This window comes from Helicoverpa armigera, chromosome 12, assembly GCF_030705265.1.
Source record: "Helicoverpa armigera isolate CAAS_96S chromosome 12, ASM3070526v1, whole genome shotgun sequence".
Taxonomy (NCBI): Eukaryota; Metazoa; Arthropoda; class Insecta; order Lepidoptera; family Noctuidae; genus Helicoverpa; species Helicoverpa armigera.
Genome location: NC_087131.1, coordinates 11,343,707 through 11,357,123, shown reverse-complemented (window position 1 = coordinate 11,357,123; position 13,417 = coordinate 11,343,707). Strand labels below are relative to the sequence as shown.

Genomic DNA, 13,417 nt, shown 5'->3' with positions numbered 1-13,417 from the left:
GATACGGGAATACTTAGAGTAGTCCATACAAAGTCGTAAATAAGTAGGAAGGTAGACCCGTGTATTTTATTAGTATGGTTTGTTATATAGAATCTCTTTGTCAATGTCTTCTGGAAATGAATATTGTGTCAAATGCTACCTAATATATCGAAAATAAGCTGCCTATCATCATCAGTCCTTTTATTGTCCCACTGCAGGACACAGGCCTCTTCTCACACAGAGATGGAATGAGCGTTAATTTGATCAAGGCGGATCAGATATTTTCATTGTGTTCAAAATATATGTACTGAGAAAGTAAATATAACTTAGAAAAAATACCTTACATTATCAAAGTAACATACTGCGAAAGTGTCATAAAAATGGCACACACACAGAACTGCGTCCTTTTTACACTAGTTTTTTTTTGTCTTAGCCCTTACTTGTGTCCCACTACTGGGTAAAGGCCTCTCCATTTTGTCTCCACACCTCTCGATCCTTCGATTGTTCCTACCAATCGGGGTTTTAGACATCCAGGTCGTCCCGCCATCTTTTACGGGGCCTTCCTCGTCTGGGGTGGCCGTCTTGTGGTATCCACTGGGTGACAAGTTAATTACTAATCCCAAAATTATTGTCGTCATAGTACAAATCACGGGCGGATAATATGAATATGTCCTACAAATTACTCATCCGCTCATTACGTGCCCTATCTACATGTTATTCTGTAGTCTACAGATAACAAGCGTACCTAGTAGGTCAGACACACAATTGGTCTTTCACTGCTAACCCAGTTCCTAAGTCACGTTTGAATCAAGGACAAAGAATAGCCTGCAGCTTATTTCTAATGGCATTAGGTTTTTCCAGGAAAGAAAAATATTATCATCAAGGAAAATCATACAAATATACCTGAATGTGAAATGATGATGAATATGCTTGGACGTTGTTGCTGTTTCTCAATCATGATTCTAGGAGATGGGCTGAAATTCGGCACAAATTGGGTAACAAATGAACACAGATACATCTAATCCGAGTGCAGGAGGACGTTATCTCCGAGTTATACTTATATTTCCTCCGCAACCTTATCCATATCTCTGCTTAGTTTATTTACAAGAAGATGTTTCAAGCATATGATCTTTTTGTTATAGTTCCTGAAGGTTTTTTGCAAACTCAGGCTTTAACAACACTATCAAATTAGTACTAGGAAATTATCTCCGGTTCTCAAGTTCACAGATAATATGCTTGTTATCTCTCTTGTTTCAATATAAGTCGGCTAATGTCTTGATAAACGATCTTCAAAGCTGTCTTACAGTCGCTACAGCCTGTCAGTGGTTCCGTGAAGTTTTTTATGAAGTCCTCTCAAGTGAAATATTGTCGTCGTGAAATGCAATTAAGTTATTCAATGACTCGTATTTAAAATTATTAGTTCCGAGAATATTTAGAGCTTATTTACAACTGCTGGGAAATAACTATTTTATAGAATATTTCGCTGTATTTATCAAATAAATCGACAGGTACTTGTCTCTCGGAATTTAACCAGAAATCGCAATTCAGTTACAAGTATTCAACTACCTTTCTTACGGGTGTCCTCTAACTACTAACAAACTTCATACAAAACAAAAGCTTATTCACATCTAGAGCAAAGCATGTGGTTAACAATAAAATTACATTGCAGCGTATTGTATACAAACTTCCCATAGAACAACACAGGTGCGGCGCAAACTTTCGTAACTTATCCACTACATACAACGCTTTCCATGCTTTTCTATGAAACTTCATAACAATAACTTGTAACGCCATCTAGTGTAAAAGTTCATCAAATGTTTAAGAACGCCATCTATCGATGAGTAGCGAGTCCGTTTACACAGCTTCAAGTGTTGTCGGTAGTACAAAGTCGAATGGAAGCAACAGCGCCATCTATGATAATTATAGTAAATCATTTAGCTTGCAAGGTTTCGCTATTGCCCGCTAGATGCCACTAAAACTCATGACAGTAATATGAAAATTGTTAATATGTAATTGTTCAAATTAATTGTAAATGATTGAAACATTTAGGTGATCTTCACACTGCCCCGCATCACGCTGCATCTTGCGTGGCGACGCACCTACGTGCGTTCCTGCGGGAGTGCAGATCTGCATCATCGTGCGGGTTTTTCACGCACTCACGCGCGTAGGTGCGTTTTGTTAATTCACGCACGACGGCTCTCATCGAGTTCCATTTTCAAATATACACATCACGCCCATTCAAAATCACGCGCGTCACTGCGGGATTCAGTGTGCCATACCTTGCGTCTCGCCCCGCACCTACGCGCGGGGGTGCGTGTTTCTCCGCATGTATGTGCGTGATCCGCATGAACGCGCGTGGATGCATTTTCAGTGTGTTGGACTATGCGTGTTTTCCATACAAACGGAGATATTTCCATACAACGGAAAAAAACGCATCCACGCACTACGCTGCATCATGCGGGGCAGTGTGATAATCGCCTTAGGTGTAAATAAGAATAATAAGAAGTGAACAAAAGATAAAATTGAAAAAAAAAAGATTTACTCCGCCATGACAGTGTTGTACACTGCCGTGACCAGGATTCGAACCTGGGTTACTACGGCCACAACGTAGGGTCCTAACCACTAGACGATCACGGCTACCGGAGCGATGAATGGTTTTGCGAAATAGCTTATTGGTATCATATTGTTATGACGTCGGTTCTCATTAATTTGATTTGTAGTGTAATCTGGCATCGACACGTAATAATTTTAAGATTATTTACGCGAGCTTGTAAAATGTTTAAAGTGCAACAAATGTATCGTTATTTTAGTTATTTATGCACTTTAAGATAATAAACGAAAAAAAAAAGGTAATTAATACAGATTTTTTTCGCCATAACATCCAATTTCTTCAAACATTTGGCGGTGGTGTACGTCGATCTCAACACATCACATACTAAGGCGAGTCATCATCATCATCATCATCATCATCTCAGGCATAGGACGTCCACTGCTGAACATAGGCCTCCCCCTTAGATCTCCACAGATACCTGGAAGGGGAGTAAGCCAATGATATCTCTACAACAAAGCACCTCTACTTACATACGGGCAAACTTCTCATCAGCTTTCAATTCCCAAACACAAGAAACATTGAAATCTCCCTTTTTATACTGAGATAAATCACAATTTGACCGTTCCATGCCAGTGGAAGTTTGACATATTTTTTGCACGTTGTTCAATGAATGGGAACAATGCTTGCGCGTAAGCATCGACCCTTGGCGGTCTCAAATTGGGTGCGCTAACTAGCCGGATTATAAGACTTGTTCCACTGCTGTGGTTCAAGATACGGTATGTGGCTTAAAATTTGGGCGTGATGCCAAATTGAATTGTAATTTTCACGGTTTTCGTGAAAGATGTTGATGTTGTTCTTGTTTTAATATTTATTACGAACTTAGTTGTGCTTGGATTATAAAATATTCCCCAAGTTCTTCTGGTAGCTGCAGAAAAGGGACATAGGTAGTTGACCAGAAAGTAAACTAAAACACCGAATAATCACTTTAATGACTTTTTAATGCTCATTACGCTTATATGCTTACCCAAGAGTTGCTGCTACAATACTTACTTCAGTTTGTCTGGTACCTAATACCAATGTACTTTTTAATATACATTCTTGTTAGAGTGGGGTTCTTATAAGATTCAAATGCCGATTTTTCTTTTACTTAATTCTTTATTAATGAACACAAGAAGCTGAACAAAAAAAATACTTACCAAATAATACAAATAAAATCATCTGCTTTAACACAAAATTATATTTTACATCCTCATACCCAGTTACCATATCCTCTTAGTCAGCAACCCTTTTCTGAAGGAGTTATTCATCGCGTCTTGTTTGGTCCACAATGCTCTAATAAAATATATCATTATAAATGCGGGATCATTATCATTATTCGTTACGGGAACAAGTTTGGCGGCTTGTTCGACATTCATACACTTCAACTTGTAATACTAATAAGAATTATTATTTGAATTGAAAACAACTTCATTCTTGTAAGACTGTTATGCTGGTCGATTTTGACGAGATCTCGATTTTTTAATCGATTTTGGGAAGTTACGATTTGATTAATAGGAATAAGTTTTTCTATTGTTAGTATCATTTTAAGCAACAATTATTTAACAGCATAATGTACTTCTAGCAGATAACTTTAGCGTTGTATGCAAATGGAATTGTAGTCTATTTCGATATCGGTTCTCTGTTCTTGACAACATGGAAACATGGTTTACTTAGCTGTATAATGTTTTATATTCTTAGCAGCAGTACAACTAGATAAAATGTTAACAAAATTACGAAACAACAACAATTCCTTGACTACCGTTACGCCATACTCAATTCTTTATCATAGGTACTCTGATTTCTTCATCGTGACAACCTTTTTTCTGAACTCCAGTCTCGCTTGACAAAAACTAGACAAAACACGCCAACCTTCGTGGACACCATAGAGAATGACCATGACCTCTTCGCTACAATTCCTGTTTTACAACAATAGAAGAATAGACTAGAGTACTTAAGATAGACGGTGTTCCGAATTTAAATTCGGATTTATTTGAAGTTTCAAGCCCCCAGTACACATTGGCCCATGCGTGGCCAATACACGCCATCACCAATGTGTACATGGGGTATTGGTGTATGTTGGACAATTGTCAATGTTGGCGTGCATTTGGGAAGTTTTTTCGGCACACATCATCGTGGCCTGTTGTGTTTACACAATGGGCCAAATAAAATAGTAATATAAATATAGTAGTGTAGTACACAAATAAATAGCCGCAGCCTTAATTACTTCGACGTCCATCGCAAGTGGTTTGCCAGGCAGCAATATGCCATGCGCCGAAGTGTGAACACCAATTGATCGTGGTCTACAATTGGGCATTGCAAAGCTTGGCCCATCACAGGCCAATGTGAACTGGGGGCTTTATAGACTTGGATTGTTGGCACATCCTTAACTGGTAGTTTGTCTTAGGGATCAACCCTTTGAAGTTGAGATACGCGTCTAAATCTTTTATGCGTCAGTTAACAATTTATTTGCCCTCAAGCGACAGTAGACAATTGGTTTGATCCTTTTTGTTGATGTAATCCTTTCTAATGCAGTTAATATAATAGAGATATTGTAGTACGTTTGTGTATCTATTTACTTTTGCTACTAAAAGTATTGCAGTGGTTTTTTTTTGAGCTAGGTAAATTTCCTTTATCCTTTATTTGATTAGTTGCAATTTAAATAATGGCACGTAGGTATTGATATTTCATCAGATGAATGTGGATTATGTATAAATATAAGTAGGATTTGCTAGTTAACGTTCTTCTCGATTTCATTAATTTTTATACCGACTTGACTGTGAAATTTCAGCATGTCTGTGAATAACAATCATGTTATATACCCAGGTATTACGCAAAAATTTTTTGAACAAACCATTCACGTTGAATTACTTCGGAATCCAAACAAAAGAGCTCCTGAATTCTCCAAAAACGAGAACGACTCTGTAACATGATATAACCGTTTATTTATAGTTCCCAACTTATAATGCAATGCAAACATAACTTACGATCTCCAAACTCCGGGAAACGGCAAACTATAACGTTACAATATTTACGATTTCGCCTATTTTTCTTCACTCGATAGCACCATTGAATACCGCAAGCCCCCTACTTTATCTAGCGATTTATTAGATCAAATAACACCAGTATCAGCTGCACTTGAAAAAGCAAGAGCCAAAGAAAATGAACCCTTAAGTCAAGACAATAAAGACCATGGAAAATTCTTTGAAGATACAAATAACATTGTAGATGATAATGTACATCAGAGTCTTGAATATCAGGGAGCTTGTTCAAACAGTATTTTTGGAAACAACATAAGACATGTATTTGATGAGATGACAGATTTCTGAATAGATTTTGATATAATAAGTAGATGAGCTAAGGTTGGGTTTGTTTATTGCAAATTCTTTAAATAAGAAGAATGCGCCCCAATTTTATAAAGGTTTGGGAAAATAAACTTGAGTCGACAAGAATTTAATCATGTTTTTTGCTGAGCAAAATGTTTGGTTTTGTAAGGCTGTGAGAACATTTTTGAAGCATAATAATTATTGGACATTATATGAAATGTATATCGTTAATTTTACGGATGCAACTCCAATTCGACAATTGAAAGTAGTCTGTTTTCACGAACATTGCAATTCGATCCGAAGTTACATAGTACTAATATTGTGCATTCAGAATCCGTTCAATCTTGGATCCATTCTCAGCCTCTTTTGTACCGCTTAAGATAGTATCAGAATCACTAGTGTGAATGCTTTCACCGTTGCTGTTTTCAACGAACACTTCAAGCATACTAATATCACACACTTCGGAAATAAAATTCTTATTACTCTTACATTTAATTCCAGACATTCACCTGTTTCACCTTTGTTTGAAGCTACGGACCCTATCAGGGAAGTAACTGATACACTGCAAGTTGATCGACAACCCAGGGCGTGTGAACGTGCTTCGCTGCATTCATTCGTACCTCATCAAATTGCATTTCTACTCTGACGTGACTTGTCACGTTGCAAATTCTGACATTGTCATGACATGACGAGAAAGGGTAAGACAAGAAAGGGTGCAACCCTCAGGTCAACAATAACATTTCATAACGTTTAGAACATTTTGTTAGTTGAGAAAGTTTCTTTGTTCAACGATTTTATCTTGTTTAGATCAAACGAGTTGGATTGTAATCTTAATAGCATTATCGATAATCATATTGCTAAATATTGTATTGGCAGAAGCAGGTCACGGCTTAGAAATTTATAAATTGTGAAACCTGACAATTTAATTGAATAAGCTTATGATCTTTTTAACCTTTACGTAAGTCTTTCGAACAATGAAGTCGGTTTAATTGAAAAACTTCTTGACTGTACCAGAAAAAAACTAGAGAGTAAGACTATTATTCGTCAATACATTAACTAAATTGCTAGCTATGTAACTTACTAATAAAATACAATGAAAGATAAGTGGTGCTTATCAGAGCTAAAATTAGTCTTGCTATGATTTGTACACCCAATACGAGTACACTCGACACTGTACCTTATTAAGTAGATAAAGTGTTGCGGTAATATATTTTACTTGTATGAATTTCAGAATTTTCATAAGATCACATTTATGTTGGTTAAAAGTTAAAACTCATTAATTACAGCGCTAACAGACGACTATTCATTTGTTATGTGCGATTTATTTTTATCCTTAATCCTGTCGCGACAATTTGACTTAACATATGGATTAAATGACCTCCAAAAACCTTTAACGAAACACAATTTAATTCTACGAATAAAACAAATTGGTATCAGCGTCAGACTGATTTTTTTCTCACAATCCAAACGTTCCCAAGTAGCCAATTGTTAATGTTCAACATTATTTTTAACACCAAAAACCGGTCTTGCAACACGGAAGTTAGTCGCACGCCGATTATTCGTATTTTCAAGTAAAATCTCAGCTACAACATCTGTCCGGTCGTGATATTTGTCGGCAGTCCTATTGTCAATTGTTTGCAGTCCGTTGCATCTTGCATTTGTGTTGAAGACGTCACTTTTGACGTGTTATGATTGAAGCTTCGAAGTTTTTGGGTCAAAGAGGTCTTTTTGCTTCCCTGGTATTCTGAAGTGTAGATTTATTGTTCGTTATCTCCTTTTCTCCTTGCTTTCGTACTCATTGTACTATCTTATTTTTTACGGCTGCTGGTTTCTTAGCATCTTTAGTCATAACTTCTGAACTAACAATTATGGTATCATGCAATTCTTCCAACTTGACATTTTATTACTGCCCATGACTAAACCGTTCTTTTCGATACCCTAAAAATCGTGCGTTACATACGTTTTCGCACCACCAATTCTATCAATTTACCAAACGACCCATAACCAAATCTTAGTAGCGAGAAATTATACTGTTACCATAGGCCAACCATACGTTTCCTATGATTTATTGTGTACGAATAATTCTAATGGGTTTTACGGCTCATAAATTTGTTTAACGCCTTTGATAACTCCGTCTAATGTCATTGATATTGAGAAAGTCTATTGTACGTCGTCGTACGCGCATGCCGTAACGTCATTGTAGTCCGTAAAAATATTTTGATTTATGACCTCTATTGTTTTCTTGCGAGAAAAGGATTATTTTAATTTCAAATTAAGTAGAGATTTCCTTTATTTTTATTCGCCGGCACCGTCTTGTTTCCTTTTATTGTGATAATTACGTGAAATTATTTATTGTGTTAGATGCAAAGTAAATAAAATTATAATTTTGAAGAAGCATGGTAATTGTCATGAGTGGTTCAATCTTCTGTTACATGATCACAATTGTTCCTTTCCATTTCTTGATCATATTTTTCTTTATTTCTACTGTCTTTTATTTTCGTTGTCGTTTATAAATTTTATTTTAGCGAGAAGCTAGGCTCTATTAGCGTTTTTTTGTGCCTTATGTAAGAACATCTTTCGATCAGAATATTTAATTTTCTCTTAAGGTAAATCTCTTATTATTCCAAACATGGCTCCGTATTAATATCATTACATAGTCTAGATCCAGTTTTACCCAAATAAATTCTCAGTCTTTATTCCCTGGGTACATCTTCAAAATTTAATAATCTTTTCTCAGACCCTCGTTCACGCCCTTTGCTCTTGGGTGTCACCCCTAACGGTTCCTGACCAATCGGAACGTCTTAAAATTGCAACTTTATTTTGCACCCTTCTTGGATTGCATAAAAAATATATCAGGGGTGTCCCTTCTTGCAATTTAGGGTCTGTACTACTTTTTTCCCAATCGAAAGCAAAATTTAGTTTTTTTTTCTATTTTGTGCGAATTTTGTGGGATCTTATTTTAGTTGTGGTGACGTTTTTATTTATAAGCTGTTTTTTATTATGTTCTACAATAGAGATGTCGCTTTTTGGGATGATAAATCCGATTTTTATGGTTTTCATGCGACTTTTTGATATACTAATGTGTTTGGGTAATTCGATTATATGGCTGCAGATATTTTTGGTTTTTGTGGAAATTAAACCGGTATTCCAAATATTACTTAGATATTTAATTTTTATAGACTCTAAATACATTCTTCAGTGTAGTCTCATATGACATGTCATCGACACGAAAGAAGAAGAATACATTCTTCAATACCTGACCCTTATTGTGTCCTTTCATTTTACTAGTATTAGTGTGCATCTACATCAATAATAATTAGTTATATTTTATAAGGTCTAATATTCCAACACTGGCATTTTGCTTAAATTGATTTCTTGCTTCTACCACTCAATGCTTAGCAAACTTCTCATTACTTCTTTGAGTATCACCATGAATAATTACGAGGCACTCAATTTTTTTCATGATTCACACAAGCAATAACCGTGCAACCAATAATAATGTTCAAGTGACGTAACACCATAACATCTGTCAGTTTCAATTAGCGTAGCTTTGTTCCTTGAATTTAATGTTTCATCTTTCGCAAAAAAATCACCATCAATTTTGAACTCTATGTCAAGATCAACAGGGTTGATTTCAGGTTTGTGTTTGTCTCCATCAACGCCTGAAGTTACTATTGCAAATCTTATGCAAATATCCATGTACAATTGAAGGGTAACATCATTCGATGTTTTCGCGTGTTTCTTATAGGCAGACATCTTGTTTTTTATACGGATTAGTTTTCTAAATACATTTTAATTGGGGGTTCATTGTCGGTCCCCTCAATGTCAAGTTTAAGTTTGACGTTTCATGTCGTTATGAGTGATGGGAAATATTGTCATTTGTGGTTTGTGTTAGTTAATCTCCGTTCACGGTTATTGGTTCATGTTGTATTGTCTGGATCGGATTGTTACGGTCTACGGGATAAATTGTTGTGGTACTAATGTGGATTATCTATTCTATTATTGTGTGCTCGTCTTTGTGTCATTGGTAGTTAGGAATGTCTAACTAAATGGTCTATTTATTTTATTTAGGGCTATTTAATACAGTCCAGTCATTTATTTATGTTCCATACTTGATAGATTCAGTAGATTTCCTTTATCAGGTAGGTTTCAGAATGAGGTCTTCTCTTCCAATTCTGTTATCACTACGTCTTAGAAAACAGTCCAGGTTCATGATACAGTCAACATGTTAAATATGTTTAAGAATTAACTATGTATTTTGAAATCATTGCCTTTGGAAACCATCTGTCATGTTTTAAGCGTTTTTTAGGGTTCCGTAGCCAAAATGGCAAAAACGGAACCCTTATAGTTTCGTCATGTCCGTCTGTCCGTCTGTCCGTCTGTCCGTCTGTCACAGCCGATTTACTCGGAAACTATAAGTACTACAGTGATGAAATTTGATGGGAATATGTGTTGTATGAACCGCTACAAAAATATGACACTAAATAGTAAAAGAGATTGGGGTGGGGCCCCATACATGTAACTGAGGGATGAAATTTTTTTTTTCGATGTACATACCCGTGTGGGGTATCAATGGAAAGGTCTTTTAAAATGATATAAAGTTTTCTAAAAAACATTTTTCTTAAAGTGAACGGTTTTTGAGATATCAGCTCTCAAAGTCGTAAAAAGTATGTCCCCCCCCCTCTATTTTTATAACTACGGGGTATAAAATTCTAAAAAAAATAGAGGTGATGCATGCTAATTAACTCTTTCAACGATTTTTGGTTTGATCAAAGTATCTCTTATAGTTTTTGAGATAGGTTGTTATTCTGATAACTTCAAAAGTTTATTCCATTTCTTTTTTAAATAAACGTATTGTACAAAATAACGAAATCATATTGACTGCTCTCATTTCAAACCTAAAAGCAAAAAGCACAATTACAAAGGCAATAAAGTCACACAATGATAAATCATTTTTCAACTTCCATTAAGTTTTTGACTTTCCAATATTTGGTAGATATTATATGGTATCGTATCATTAATCTAAATCCGTGTACACAACGGTGCTGACACAAATGTGCCGAAATTGTTCAATGATACGATTTCGGCGTATCATTAATATTGTGCCGTATTTTTTTCGAACGGTGAAACGTGAAAATGTTGAACTATATTAAATGTTTTGTTGTATTTGCCATTTAATTTTTGTGTAAAATCATCATGATTTCTTGTCAAAAGTGGAGCAGTATTATGAGATTTTCGTAATAACGGATTTTCATACAAAAGGTTATTTTTTACCGGATATTCCAAGAAAAAAACACATGCGGACTGATTGTGAACGAATTAGAATGTACTTTTTCACTGGATTCTGAAAAGCTTCAGACATAATTTTCTGACATGATTCTATCAAAATACACAGAACTTATAAAATAATATCCGTACACTTCTAAGTAGCTTTATAAGCTTACAAAAACCCTTCTCAAATCCGAACATTTACTAAAATTAACTTCCTTCATTTCTCAGTCTATCAATATCCGAGATCATCAGTCATGTTTAAGCCGTATACACACCCCCGCTATAATACGCATACGACCACTCACGCACAACCTACGCGATACGATCTATTGTGAACACCCCCTTACTTTTAATGTCAAATGTCCATCTTTTGTGTTAGTTTTAGGGTATTAAGGGTCATATGAAATGGAATTTGATTTTTGGATTTATTTCTTTATTATTGTTTTCATTTATAGGATTTCTTTGAATAAAGGTCTGAACTTCTTAAAAATAAGTCTAGAGCAATGTATTAGACGCCTGCGTTAAAACATATGCCAATTAGTCTATATTATTGGTCCCATTTTCGTTGTGTTTGTAGACTAATGAATTAATTTAAAAGTCGGTGATTTTTGTGTTCATCTATATCAACAATATAGAATGAAAGGACTGAGACTTTATTCGTATTAATTCATTTACATACTTATACCTATTAGAAAATCCATTCCAGCAATTATTTATAAATAATCAATGGTATTTATAGCACATCCAAGTATGTACTTCCATACATATGTAGGTACAAGTTAAGTTTCCTCATTAGAACTGACTAATAAGTATAATTATTTGCTGCACTTGCACATGCATAACTCTGAGTTATGTCAAGGACAAACCATGGATGCACGAGTTAATGATGCCTATATTTTTAAACTATAAATAGTCTCTAGTCTATGAATCTAGTAACCTCCTTTTTACGGCTGAATCCCTTCATTAATGAAGTGGGTAAATGGATTGGAAATTATTCTAGATTCCATGTAGAAGGGATTGAGTGGGAAGCTTGCCAATGCGTTGTATGGTAGCTATGCTCAAGTTTGTGTAACATCCCAGAAATCAGAAATTTGAGCTTAGTAGTAGCTACCTACTTACATTGCTGGAACTCGACTGGAAGCCGACCCCAACATAGTTGGGAAAAGGGCTCGGAGGATGATGATGACCTACTTACATGATTGCTAAAAGTACTGAAGTAGGTTTGTAAGTTTGTAGTATTTTTTTCATCTATTAAAACGAATTAAGCGTATGAATGAATGTAAACTTCGCGGCCATACATATGGACGAATAGAGCTAGCATTTTTTTTTGTATTCTGAACTCAACCGTATTCAAATAACTACACTAAGTGACCAAGTATTTACAATAATACAAACATTCGCATTTACATTGCCTATTATTTGTCATTCAAATTCCGAACAAGATTTTTTTACATAATTTTTATCGATCACGTTAATACGCTGATCATGATCGCTCCGTGTTTGTGTAACTAGCCTTACAATTTGCATAGATCCGTAAATAAGGATTACATCAGATTACATTAATAATGGCGGAATTATATGTTAATTCGAGGATTTAAAATATGCAATGTTTGTATTGGCGTCATTGGTTGTTGAGAGGTTAATTAACTGCAAATGTAGTTTGGGTGTCATATTACCAGAAAAGAAATTGGTGTACGTAGCCGTAGCATTATGTATGATAAAGTCAGAAACCAAACATTATTCTGTAAAAATTAAATAAAAATTTTCGACCCATTTTAATAGCTAAATTTTTTATTTTCTACCCATTTCAATTATGTATCTACTTATTGATTAATCTTGCTTTTTTTCTACCCGTTTCAATTAATTTCTCATCTTCCATATTTTTTAACAACCCCATTTCGAACCCCAGTCATTATGTGCATTTTTATTCCGTCTATGCTTAGTACCCTTGCTTGATGACGAGAAAAACCTTGTCAAAATCACACGGGACTCTGATTTAACATTTTGCTTACTCAATAGTTAGGGAGGGCGCAGCACGTGCTAGCTAAGGGCTTAGGAGGGAACTAGTTTAGGGGTTCCATAAAAAGGATAAAAAACCTTTAATTACCATGTTTTTATTACGAATCGTCATCGTATAGACATAAACGTTGGCTTTCTAAAAAAAACTGTTGACTTTCACAGTCAACAGTTTTAACGTTATTCAGTTTTTAAAGTGAACTTGAAGTTTGAGGAGCTCATTTCATGTTGATGTACT

General features: G+C 35.3%; 1 protein-coding gene and 1 non-coding gene across 2 annotated transcripts in view; one reads left to right on the top strand and one right to left on the bottom strand.

Annotated features, from left to right (window-relative positions):
* Positions 1-13,417, top strand: part of LOC110374324 (centaurin-gamma-1A) — a 235,305-nt gene that overhangs the window by 133,880 nt on the left and 88,008 nt on the right. The gene's annotated exons all lie outside the window — the stretch shown is intronic.
* Trnah-gug (transfer RNA histidin (anticodon GUG)) lies at positions 2,545-2,616 on the bottom strand. Its single transcript has one exon. It is a non-coding gene; the product is annotated as a tRNA-His (tRNA).